Source organism: Corvus brachyrhynchos, unplaced genomic scaffold (genome assembly GCF_000691975.1).
Source record: "Corvus brachyrhynchos isolate BGI_N302 unplaced genomic scaffold, ASM69197v1 scaffold90, whole genome shotgun sequence".
Classification (NCBI taxonomy): Eukaryota; Metazoa; Chordata; class Aves; order Passeriformes; family Corvidae; genus Corvus; species Corvus brachyrhynchos.
The window spans coordinates 835712-843605 of NW_008236932.1; the positions used below are offsets into that span (position 1 = coordinate 835712).

A 7894-nucleotide genomic window follows, 5' to 3' on the forward strand; every position below is an offset into this window, starting at 1 on the left:
GGTAGTCCTGCATTTAAATCACAGTAAGGTGCTATGTGTCCAGTAAAATATTCTCACCTGGACCTGAAGCCAAAGGAGATTTAATCCAAAGTTGTGTCTTTAAGTGGTCTTGGCTTATGTGTGACAGTACTGGAGAAAGGGCTGATGTGTATTATGAATCCAGTTCCTTACTTTAAATAAATTTAATGACTTCAAAAATGTCTAAGCTAGTAAAAATGACACTACTTGAACTCCTTAAATGCAAGCTGCATTTTTTTATGTCAATTGAATGAAGCAGAATTAAAAAATAACTGTTTTAGAAAAAAAATTTAAAAATAGGTTTGAATAAGATAATAAAATTTTGCTCATTGAGGAGCTACCTTACAATACATTGCAAAGAAGTTGCATAGTGTGTGTGCTCTAATCCCAAGTTAGGCAACATCTTGAAAATTTTTATATAAATGCAGAAATAATTACATAATAAAAAATAAAAAGAAAGCTGGAGAACTGAAAGGAAGGACATTTTCTGGTGTTTAACTGTTTGAAGTTTAGTTTTCTATTACTAAAATTTTATTGCAACTAATGCCATAACAATGAGATTTTCCTCATTAATTAATTGGAAATTGATTAATTATTGACTTTTGTGTTTAGGGATACAGTTCTGATTCTTCTGATGGTCAGAAATTGCAAGGGTAGTGTTGGCACCAAAAACATCATCTGAAATGGTGATTAAGCTAAAGTTGGAGAGAGGGGTCAAGTATTTTCCCCAACTGAGCTGCAGCATGTGTAATGAGGAAGAAATTTCCTCAGCTGTGGTGTGCATTAGTGGTATTTACCTAAGATAATTTCAATACCAGAAGTTCACAGCAGAGTTTGCTAAGTTCTTGTTAAAGTTGTTTACAAATGAACTTTTGGAACTTTACAACTCCCCCTACCCCAACAATATGGTGAATTTAAGAAAAAAACCCCCAAAACATTTAAATGGGTGCTTCCTTTCAGAAATGTGAATGAGCACTAGGACTAATGCTTAAAAAATAAGCTTTCAATAGTTGCAGACCTTCCTCTCTCATATTTTCAGTTTCTTACATGTGGCTTTTAACTAGAATAATTCCAGTTAGTTATTACATAGCTTTTCTCTTTTGGCAACAGAACTTCAAAGACAGCTATTAATTGAAATCAAATTCTACTCTTAACTCTTATGGCTTTTCTCAAGATATGTTTTGTGATTATTAAGGTTCTGATTCTAGTCTTTAATTCTGTTTCGCTACAAAACAGTGGTTTTCTTAATGAGTTTGCTCTTGCACAAAAGGAAAAAACGTGGTGGCCACATCTCAAAGGTATGTAAAGCAAGGTAAATTTAGATACCATTAGATAACAATTAGTTTTATTTAGTTAACCAGACAATGTAAATTATTATATCTGTACTGAGATATTTACAGATTTTCTCTAATAATCCATGTTTTAGGGTCTGACACTAAAAAGCTTGTCAAATTAACATTTCTGAAACATGGAAAGTAAGGAAAATTTCCTTTCCATTAATTTGGGAGAAAAAAAATATTAATAAAAAGTATGTCCTCATTACATTTGTATTTTAAAATGCAGTCTTGATATAGAGATATTTCATAAAATTATAGAATCACTAATGTTGGAAAAGAGCTCTAAATTCATTGACTTCAACCAGCGACCTACCATTGCCATGTTCACTGCTAAAACGTGTCCCCATAAGACACATCCACAGGTTTTTGACTATTTCCAGGGATGGTGACACCACCACTTCCCTGTGGTGAAGCATGTGGGAGCATCTTGCTCCAGTGCTTGACTACCTTTGGGGTGCAGAATTTTTTCCTGTTATCTAAACTAAACCTGCCCTGGTAAAACTTGAAGTCATTTCCTCTGCTGCCTAGAAGGAGAGACTGACGCACCTGCGGGCTACAGCCCCCTTTCAGGTAGTTGTAGGGAGAAGAAAGGTCCCCTCTGAGTGCTTTTTCAACCAGGCTAAACACCCCTAGCTCCCTCAGAGAGAAACACCATTTGCTAAACATCTTCATTGCTTACAATAATTCTATATTGTATTAATACTGTAACAAACATTCTCATTTATTTTGGTTCTCTTTACTTGCTGCTGAGACTCTTAACTAAACACAAATCACTAATTGTAGAGATAAAAGAGTGAAGGTTTTGCTGTTCTCAAGATAATGTAACATTAAACTAAAATCCCAGTGTAAACTTGCAAGTTGTGCAATTTTTTTCCTGTACAGGGTCTTACTAGTTACCTCAAGCTGTTGAAAAGACACTTCATGAATTACTCAGGGTTTCTGTGTACTAGACAGTCCTTTTTTTTTTTGTACTTCTGTTATCAAAGATGGCTTTGAAAACCTTATAGATTTTTAGTTATTTGAGAGCAGAATGACGCCACACTTTTTCATTCCCACCCTTGTTGAGATGTTCCTAAAGCCTTTTTTGTCATTAATAATTTCTGTCCCAGAAAAATTACAGAGAACAGCATGAAAAATCATCGATCTCCTAGAATAGAGATTGCTTTGTTTTGATTAGATTCTAGACAAAAAAACCCCAACCAACCAATCAACCAATACCAAACACACACACACATACACACCCCAAAAGCCAGAAAACCAACCCCAAACCCCCCAAACTGTGACATTTGGGTGAAATATTAAGTATCTTCCTTCAACTGTTCTGCTAGAGTATTTTTATTATATTATATATATTAGGTTATATATTATTATCATATATATTACTATACCATCATTATTATATTGTGCCCAATTACATATGTTAAATCATTGTTTTAATTTGTGAATCTGCATTCTTCATTCATTCTTAAGCATTTTTAAGTTTCTAACACATAACTACAATCACTCTGCAATGTGTGAGTGATTTCTGTGCATAACTTCTCATAAGAGTGAAACTCTCGACATAGGTAAGAGTTGTAAAGTACTGTGGTGGAGGTGGAAATTTTTTTCCTCTGTCATTAAGGTTTCAAATAATTACACTCTTGAAGGACCTGGAACTTATTCCTTGTCCTGTAGTGGAGAGGGGAAAAAAGGTAATGAACAAAGGGACCGTGGTATGGAAATGGGGAAAGTCTGGGAAGTGTTAAGGGAAGGTGGTGTTTAGTTTGCATCACCAAGAAAAGTCTGCTCCACCCTGAAAATATGCTGTCCTCTTACTGTGACAATGGGGGGAAGAAAATAACAAAGCTAAATGGGTATGGTCAGAAAACAACAAATGGAATTTTCTGTGAATTAATAGTTAATGTCTCTGGTATGTATTTTCACCTCCAGTGCTTCAGCTGATATGCTATTATTAAGATATAAGCTGTTTTGAGAAGTGCTTTCTTAGCCCCAGACTACAATGTGAGCAGCGGAGTATATGCTTAAAATGGCCTTGTCTGCCACTTTTCTCTGCAGCTGAGGAAATAAACTTCAGTATTAACTGACAGATTCTAACCTATAGTGCTGACCTTAGTCAGCAAAGAAAGTAGATGGTAAAACCATGCTTTGCTAACTGATCATGCAATTGGAACACGGCAGCAGGGAATTCTATTTCTTGAATTTTCATAATAGGTAAAAAATTAAATCTTTTATAAGAAATACTAATTCATCAGTAAGCTAACAAAACTGATTTCATTACAGATCACTTTCTCCTAAAGAAAAACTCTAATAGGCAACTTTTGGGGGTTTCTTTGAGTAACCTTCTTTTTCATACAACTGATATGAGAGAAATTTTTGGACTGATAAAAGGACCTACAGCTCTTACAGTGTGATAAATAACCTGCAGTTAAATTTTCTTATGTAAAGTTGCATGAGACAATAACCTTGTGTGTTCCATATTTTTAGCAAAATCATGATCTTATCTTGTGAGAAGTCACGTATTTTACTGAGAGGTAATTTCCAAACCACTGCATACTCATTTCTGTTAAAAATATGAAGTGTTTTGGAATCTTTTTGTCTTGAATGGAGGGCCATTGTGAGACTCTTTGTTCTCAAGGCTGAGGATTCATTGTGCGTCAACCTCTGAGTCACTCTAAAAGCAATTCTATATAATAATGAAGAAGGATATTTGGAGAGGGAACAAATTATTTGTCTGGCATCAAGTATTTTTATATGGGGAAATACGATCTCTCCTGTGCTCACCACCCTTTCCTGTTGGTATTAACCCATGAGCTGTTGCCTGCTTTCAGTAAGAGAGTTAACTTTTCTCTCGCAGAGTCTGATAATTTCACTACTCTCCCAATTTTTGGGATGATTAGACAGGCCATCTTGAGAATAAAATGCTCCTTTCTTCTCCTTACTCCCTAGGTTTTGTACTCCTGACTGTGGATGCATCTTATCAGCTTCCATGAATTTCAGGTTCCTTGGATGGTCTTGAATCTGATTTCCACAGGAGGAAGTTCTTAATTCTCTCAGTCCCTGTCCTTGTCTTCTGTGACTTGGGTAGTGTGGCTGGAGTACTTGCTGGTGAAGCCTGAGGAAAAAAACTCAGTAACTCAGCCTTCTCTGTGCCCTGGGTAACCACCTATTCCATTTCCTTACAGAAAGATGGATTTTCCTATGTGTAGAAGCTGAATTTATGACATGGTGTGTGGTAGTGTCACTATAACTACTATACCTAATAGTTTAATAACTATTTGAAACCAATGTACCTGTATTTTATGTGTTGCTTTCTTTTTTTTTTTTCCCCTCAGAAAAACTGCTTATATATTTTACTTAGATCCTGACAAAAAGGAGAAATTACTGTTAGGGTTGCAAACAAATATAGATACTTATTTGCCAAATTTAACCTGCTTTCTGCTCTATTCTTCAACCTTAGCCAAGAAGTAAAAAAAATAAACAGTCATTTTACCCACAAATTTTGACACTTAAGTATATTTCAGTATTTCATAATAATTTTAAAATAAAGGTTGACTGATTAAGTTACTGTCTGAAATTAGAGTCTAGGCTAACAATAGTTTTGTCCCAGTGCTAATGCTGCTGTGAGTAAAAAATATGTGCTCACATATTTAAACCATTGCTTATTTATTTTTTTCCCTAGGTTTTTCATGTCAGGTTGAAATAGATTATTTCCTGTGCACATGTTTGTGTATGACTTACAGTTCTCTAGATTCTTCCCTTGTACTCGGCACTGGTGAGGCCACATCCTGAGAACCATGTCTAGTTCTGGGCCCCTCGGTTTAGAAAGGACGTTGAGATGCTGGAATGCATCCAGAGGAGGGCAACAAGGCTGGTGAGGGGCTTGGAACACAAGCCCTATGAGGAACGACTGAGGGAGCTGGGATTGTTTAGCCTGGAATAAAGGCGGCTTAGGGGAGTCCTTATCACTCTCTACAATTACCTGAAAGGTGGCTGTAGTCAGGTGGGAGTAGGTCTCTTCTCCCAAGCAACCACAGACAAAATGAGAGGACACAGTCTTAAGCTGCGTGCTAGGGGAAGTTTAGATCAGATAGATCACTGAAAGAGTGATCTGCCCAGGGAGATAATGGAGTCACCATCCCTGGACATGTTTAAAAAAAGACTGGATGTGGCACTCAGTGCCATGGTTTAGTTGAGGAGGAGGTGTTTGGTTAGGTTGGACTTGATGATCTCAAAGGTCTTTTCCAACCCAGTTCATTCTCTGATCCTGTGATCCTGTGATTAGTCTGGTGTATAAGACAGGATCTCATTAGTAGAAAACTGTTAACCTAGTTCAAGATAGTCTTATGATAGGCTTTCATAACCTCCAGAAGAAAGAAGTAATATTGCAAGGTCAGCATGGGTTTATTCAGCAGTAGGCTAACACCCTTCCTTGATCAGGTGGAAAAAGGATATGGATAGAAACAAACTGGGCACCATGACACAGGTGCCCTTGACTGGAAGCTGTTGTAATGCTTTCTCTGTCTAAAATCCTTCTCTGGTGCATAAGAACATCTACAAAATTAATTAACTGAGCCTAACTTTTATTGACTGTTGAAGCTCAGAATAAATGAAGTGAAGCAGAGGAACCTGGGAGCTGAGTGTGTTAACAGGCAAGTAATCCATGGGCTAGGTATGACTGTGCCTTCTAAGCTGCTTTTGGATCTCAGAAGGTGCCACATGAAAGCAATGATATTTGGCAACATCATTCCTTCGTTACGATTGAGCTAAGTCAAAGTCAAATTACTTTTTAAAAAATCTCTTATTTTAAAGAGTCTAATACTAATGGATTAAAAATTTTATTGTAAGGATGTTGTTTTACTCATCTTTCCTGTTTTTTACAAGTACAGAACAATACACTCTTTATATGAAAGAAGTTTGGCACAACTGCTAAAAGATTTGGAAAATCTAAAAGAGTGCCAAAATGTTCTATATACAGGGATTTAGATCTAGAAGGCCTAGTCTTCCTAGAAAATTTTAGGAAAGGGAAGGAAGGAAGATTGGGAGAATTATCTTTGTTTGTAAAGTAAAGAAAGACTGATAAAACAATCTAAAAAGTATTTGAAGCAGCCCAAGAAATGGAAACATATTTTTTCAGAGGGAAAAGAAAATTTAAATCAGCTTACCTTAGACTTCTAAAGACATGATAAACCGGGAAAACCCATGCCAGCATTTTTTGATAGAATTTGTTCGGAAGAGAGAAGGAACAGGCCTCTTTTAAAGGCATCCTCACACCATAATTTAAATTTCATTGTTGGGGAAATATTTTTAGACTCTAAACAGGGTAATGAACAGCTGTAAACTTTCACTAATTTTGTTCACTGATTTTTATAATTAAAAAATAAAATCCCCTACAGATAAAGTGGAAGGCATTTACTTTTCTTTAGTAAGTGGAAATACACTTTTCAATGGAATAGTGGTATGATCAGAGCATACCTTTTTTAAAGTCAACCACTTGAAGTCCAAAAAAGAGGGGGGAATGTTTATATAGAGAGTGCGACTCATTCATGCAGTCTATAAGAGGTAATCCATTTTAGGAGCTTGGGCTATTTTCCAATATCGTGGTCGAGAGAGAGATGTCAGCTCCTCATTGGCGTTGCTTTTCTTCAGTCATAAAGAGGAATTAGTCCTCCAAGGCTCTGCAGTTGCTTTATACTGGCATACTTGTACGTCGCCTTTAAAATGAGCTGGTGCAGCTGCTGGGTGCGCTTGATAGGAAATTGATTTGGTCATAAACTAAGCTGATGAAAGAAAAAAACTAAGACCTTTCAGCCTGATTAATCCTCAAATCTATCTCATTTTTTGGATGCATGAATACTGTTGCTGGCAAACACAACTTGGGAATGCACAGGGAGAGTTCAAGGAAAAGCATCTGTGTTGGCTTAAAGTGAGCTGGGCCCTCAGGTAATGTGAGCATTCTGCTAGGGAATATTTATTCTGATACTCTATATGAGGTTGTCTGCTTTTCTGCCTTATCTTTTTGCATACACTGTGTGTCTGGGACTAAAGCCACCTTTCACTGGCATAGAAACTAATTTTCTGTGTGGGCTGGTTATTTCTAATTGCAGTCAGTAACTTACACTCATCTTCTTTTGAAACATCTGATCTATGTAATTGTTGCAGCTGGGAAATTGTATTAGGAAGAACAGCAGTCAAACTTAACATGGGGATTTCAATCATAATAGAAAACCAGTGTATCACCGCTGCAAGGAGCAAATAGAGATGTTTCTCCAGCAGAAATAACTACCTGTTTTCTCATGCTCTGAAGCAGTATTGGTGAACACTGATTGGGTTATGTCTGAGTCAACCTCACACACTGATGAGGTCTTCAAATTACCCAAGTGTTGCTTCACCTTGCAATCACATGAGCGCGTATCTTCCAAATGCTGAAATCCCCTTACTGACTTAACGCAACCGGGGGCTTGTAATCACAAGCCCCGGCGTGCCCTCGGGCAGAGGGGACACAGCGTTGGCCTCCACAGCGTCCTCGCCGGACGGCTCAC

At 37.0% G+C, this 7894-nt stretch overlaps 1 long non-coding RNA gene across 1 annotated transcript in view; it reads right to left on the minus strand.

Moving 5' to 3' along the window:
- Positions 1-5140: 5140 nt before the first annotated feature.
- The window catches only part of LOC108445192, an 18817-nt gene continuing 16063 nt past the window's right edge, over positions 5141-7894 (minus strand). The window contains exon 3 of the long non-coding RNA XR_001859956.1: positions 5141-5372. This is a non-coding gene — a long non-coding RNA (uncharacterized LOC108445192). The remainder of the gene's footprint in view (positions 5373-7894) is intronic.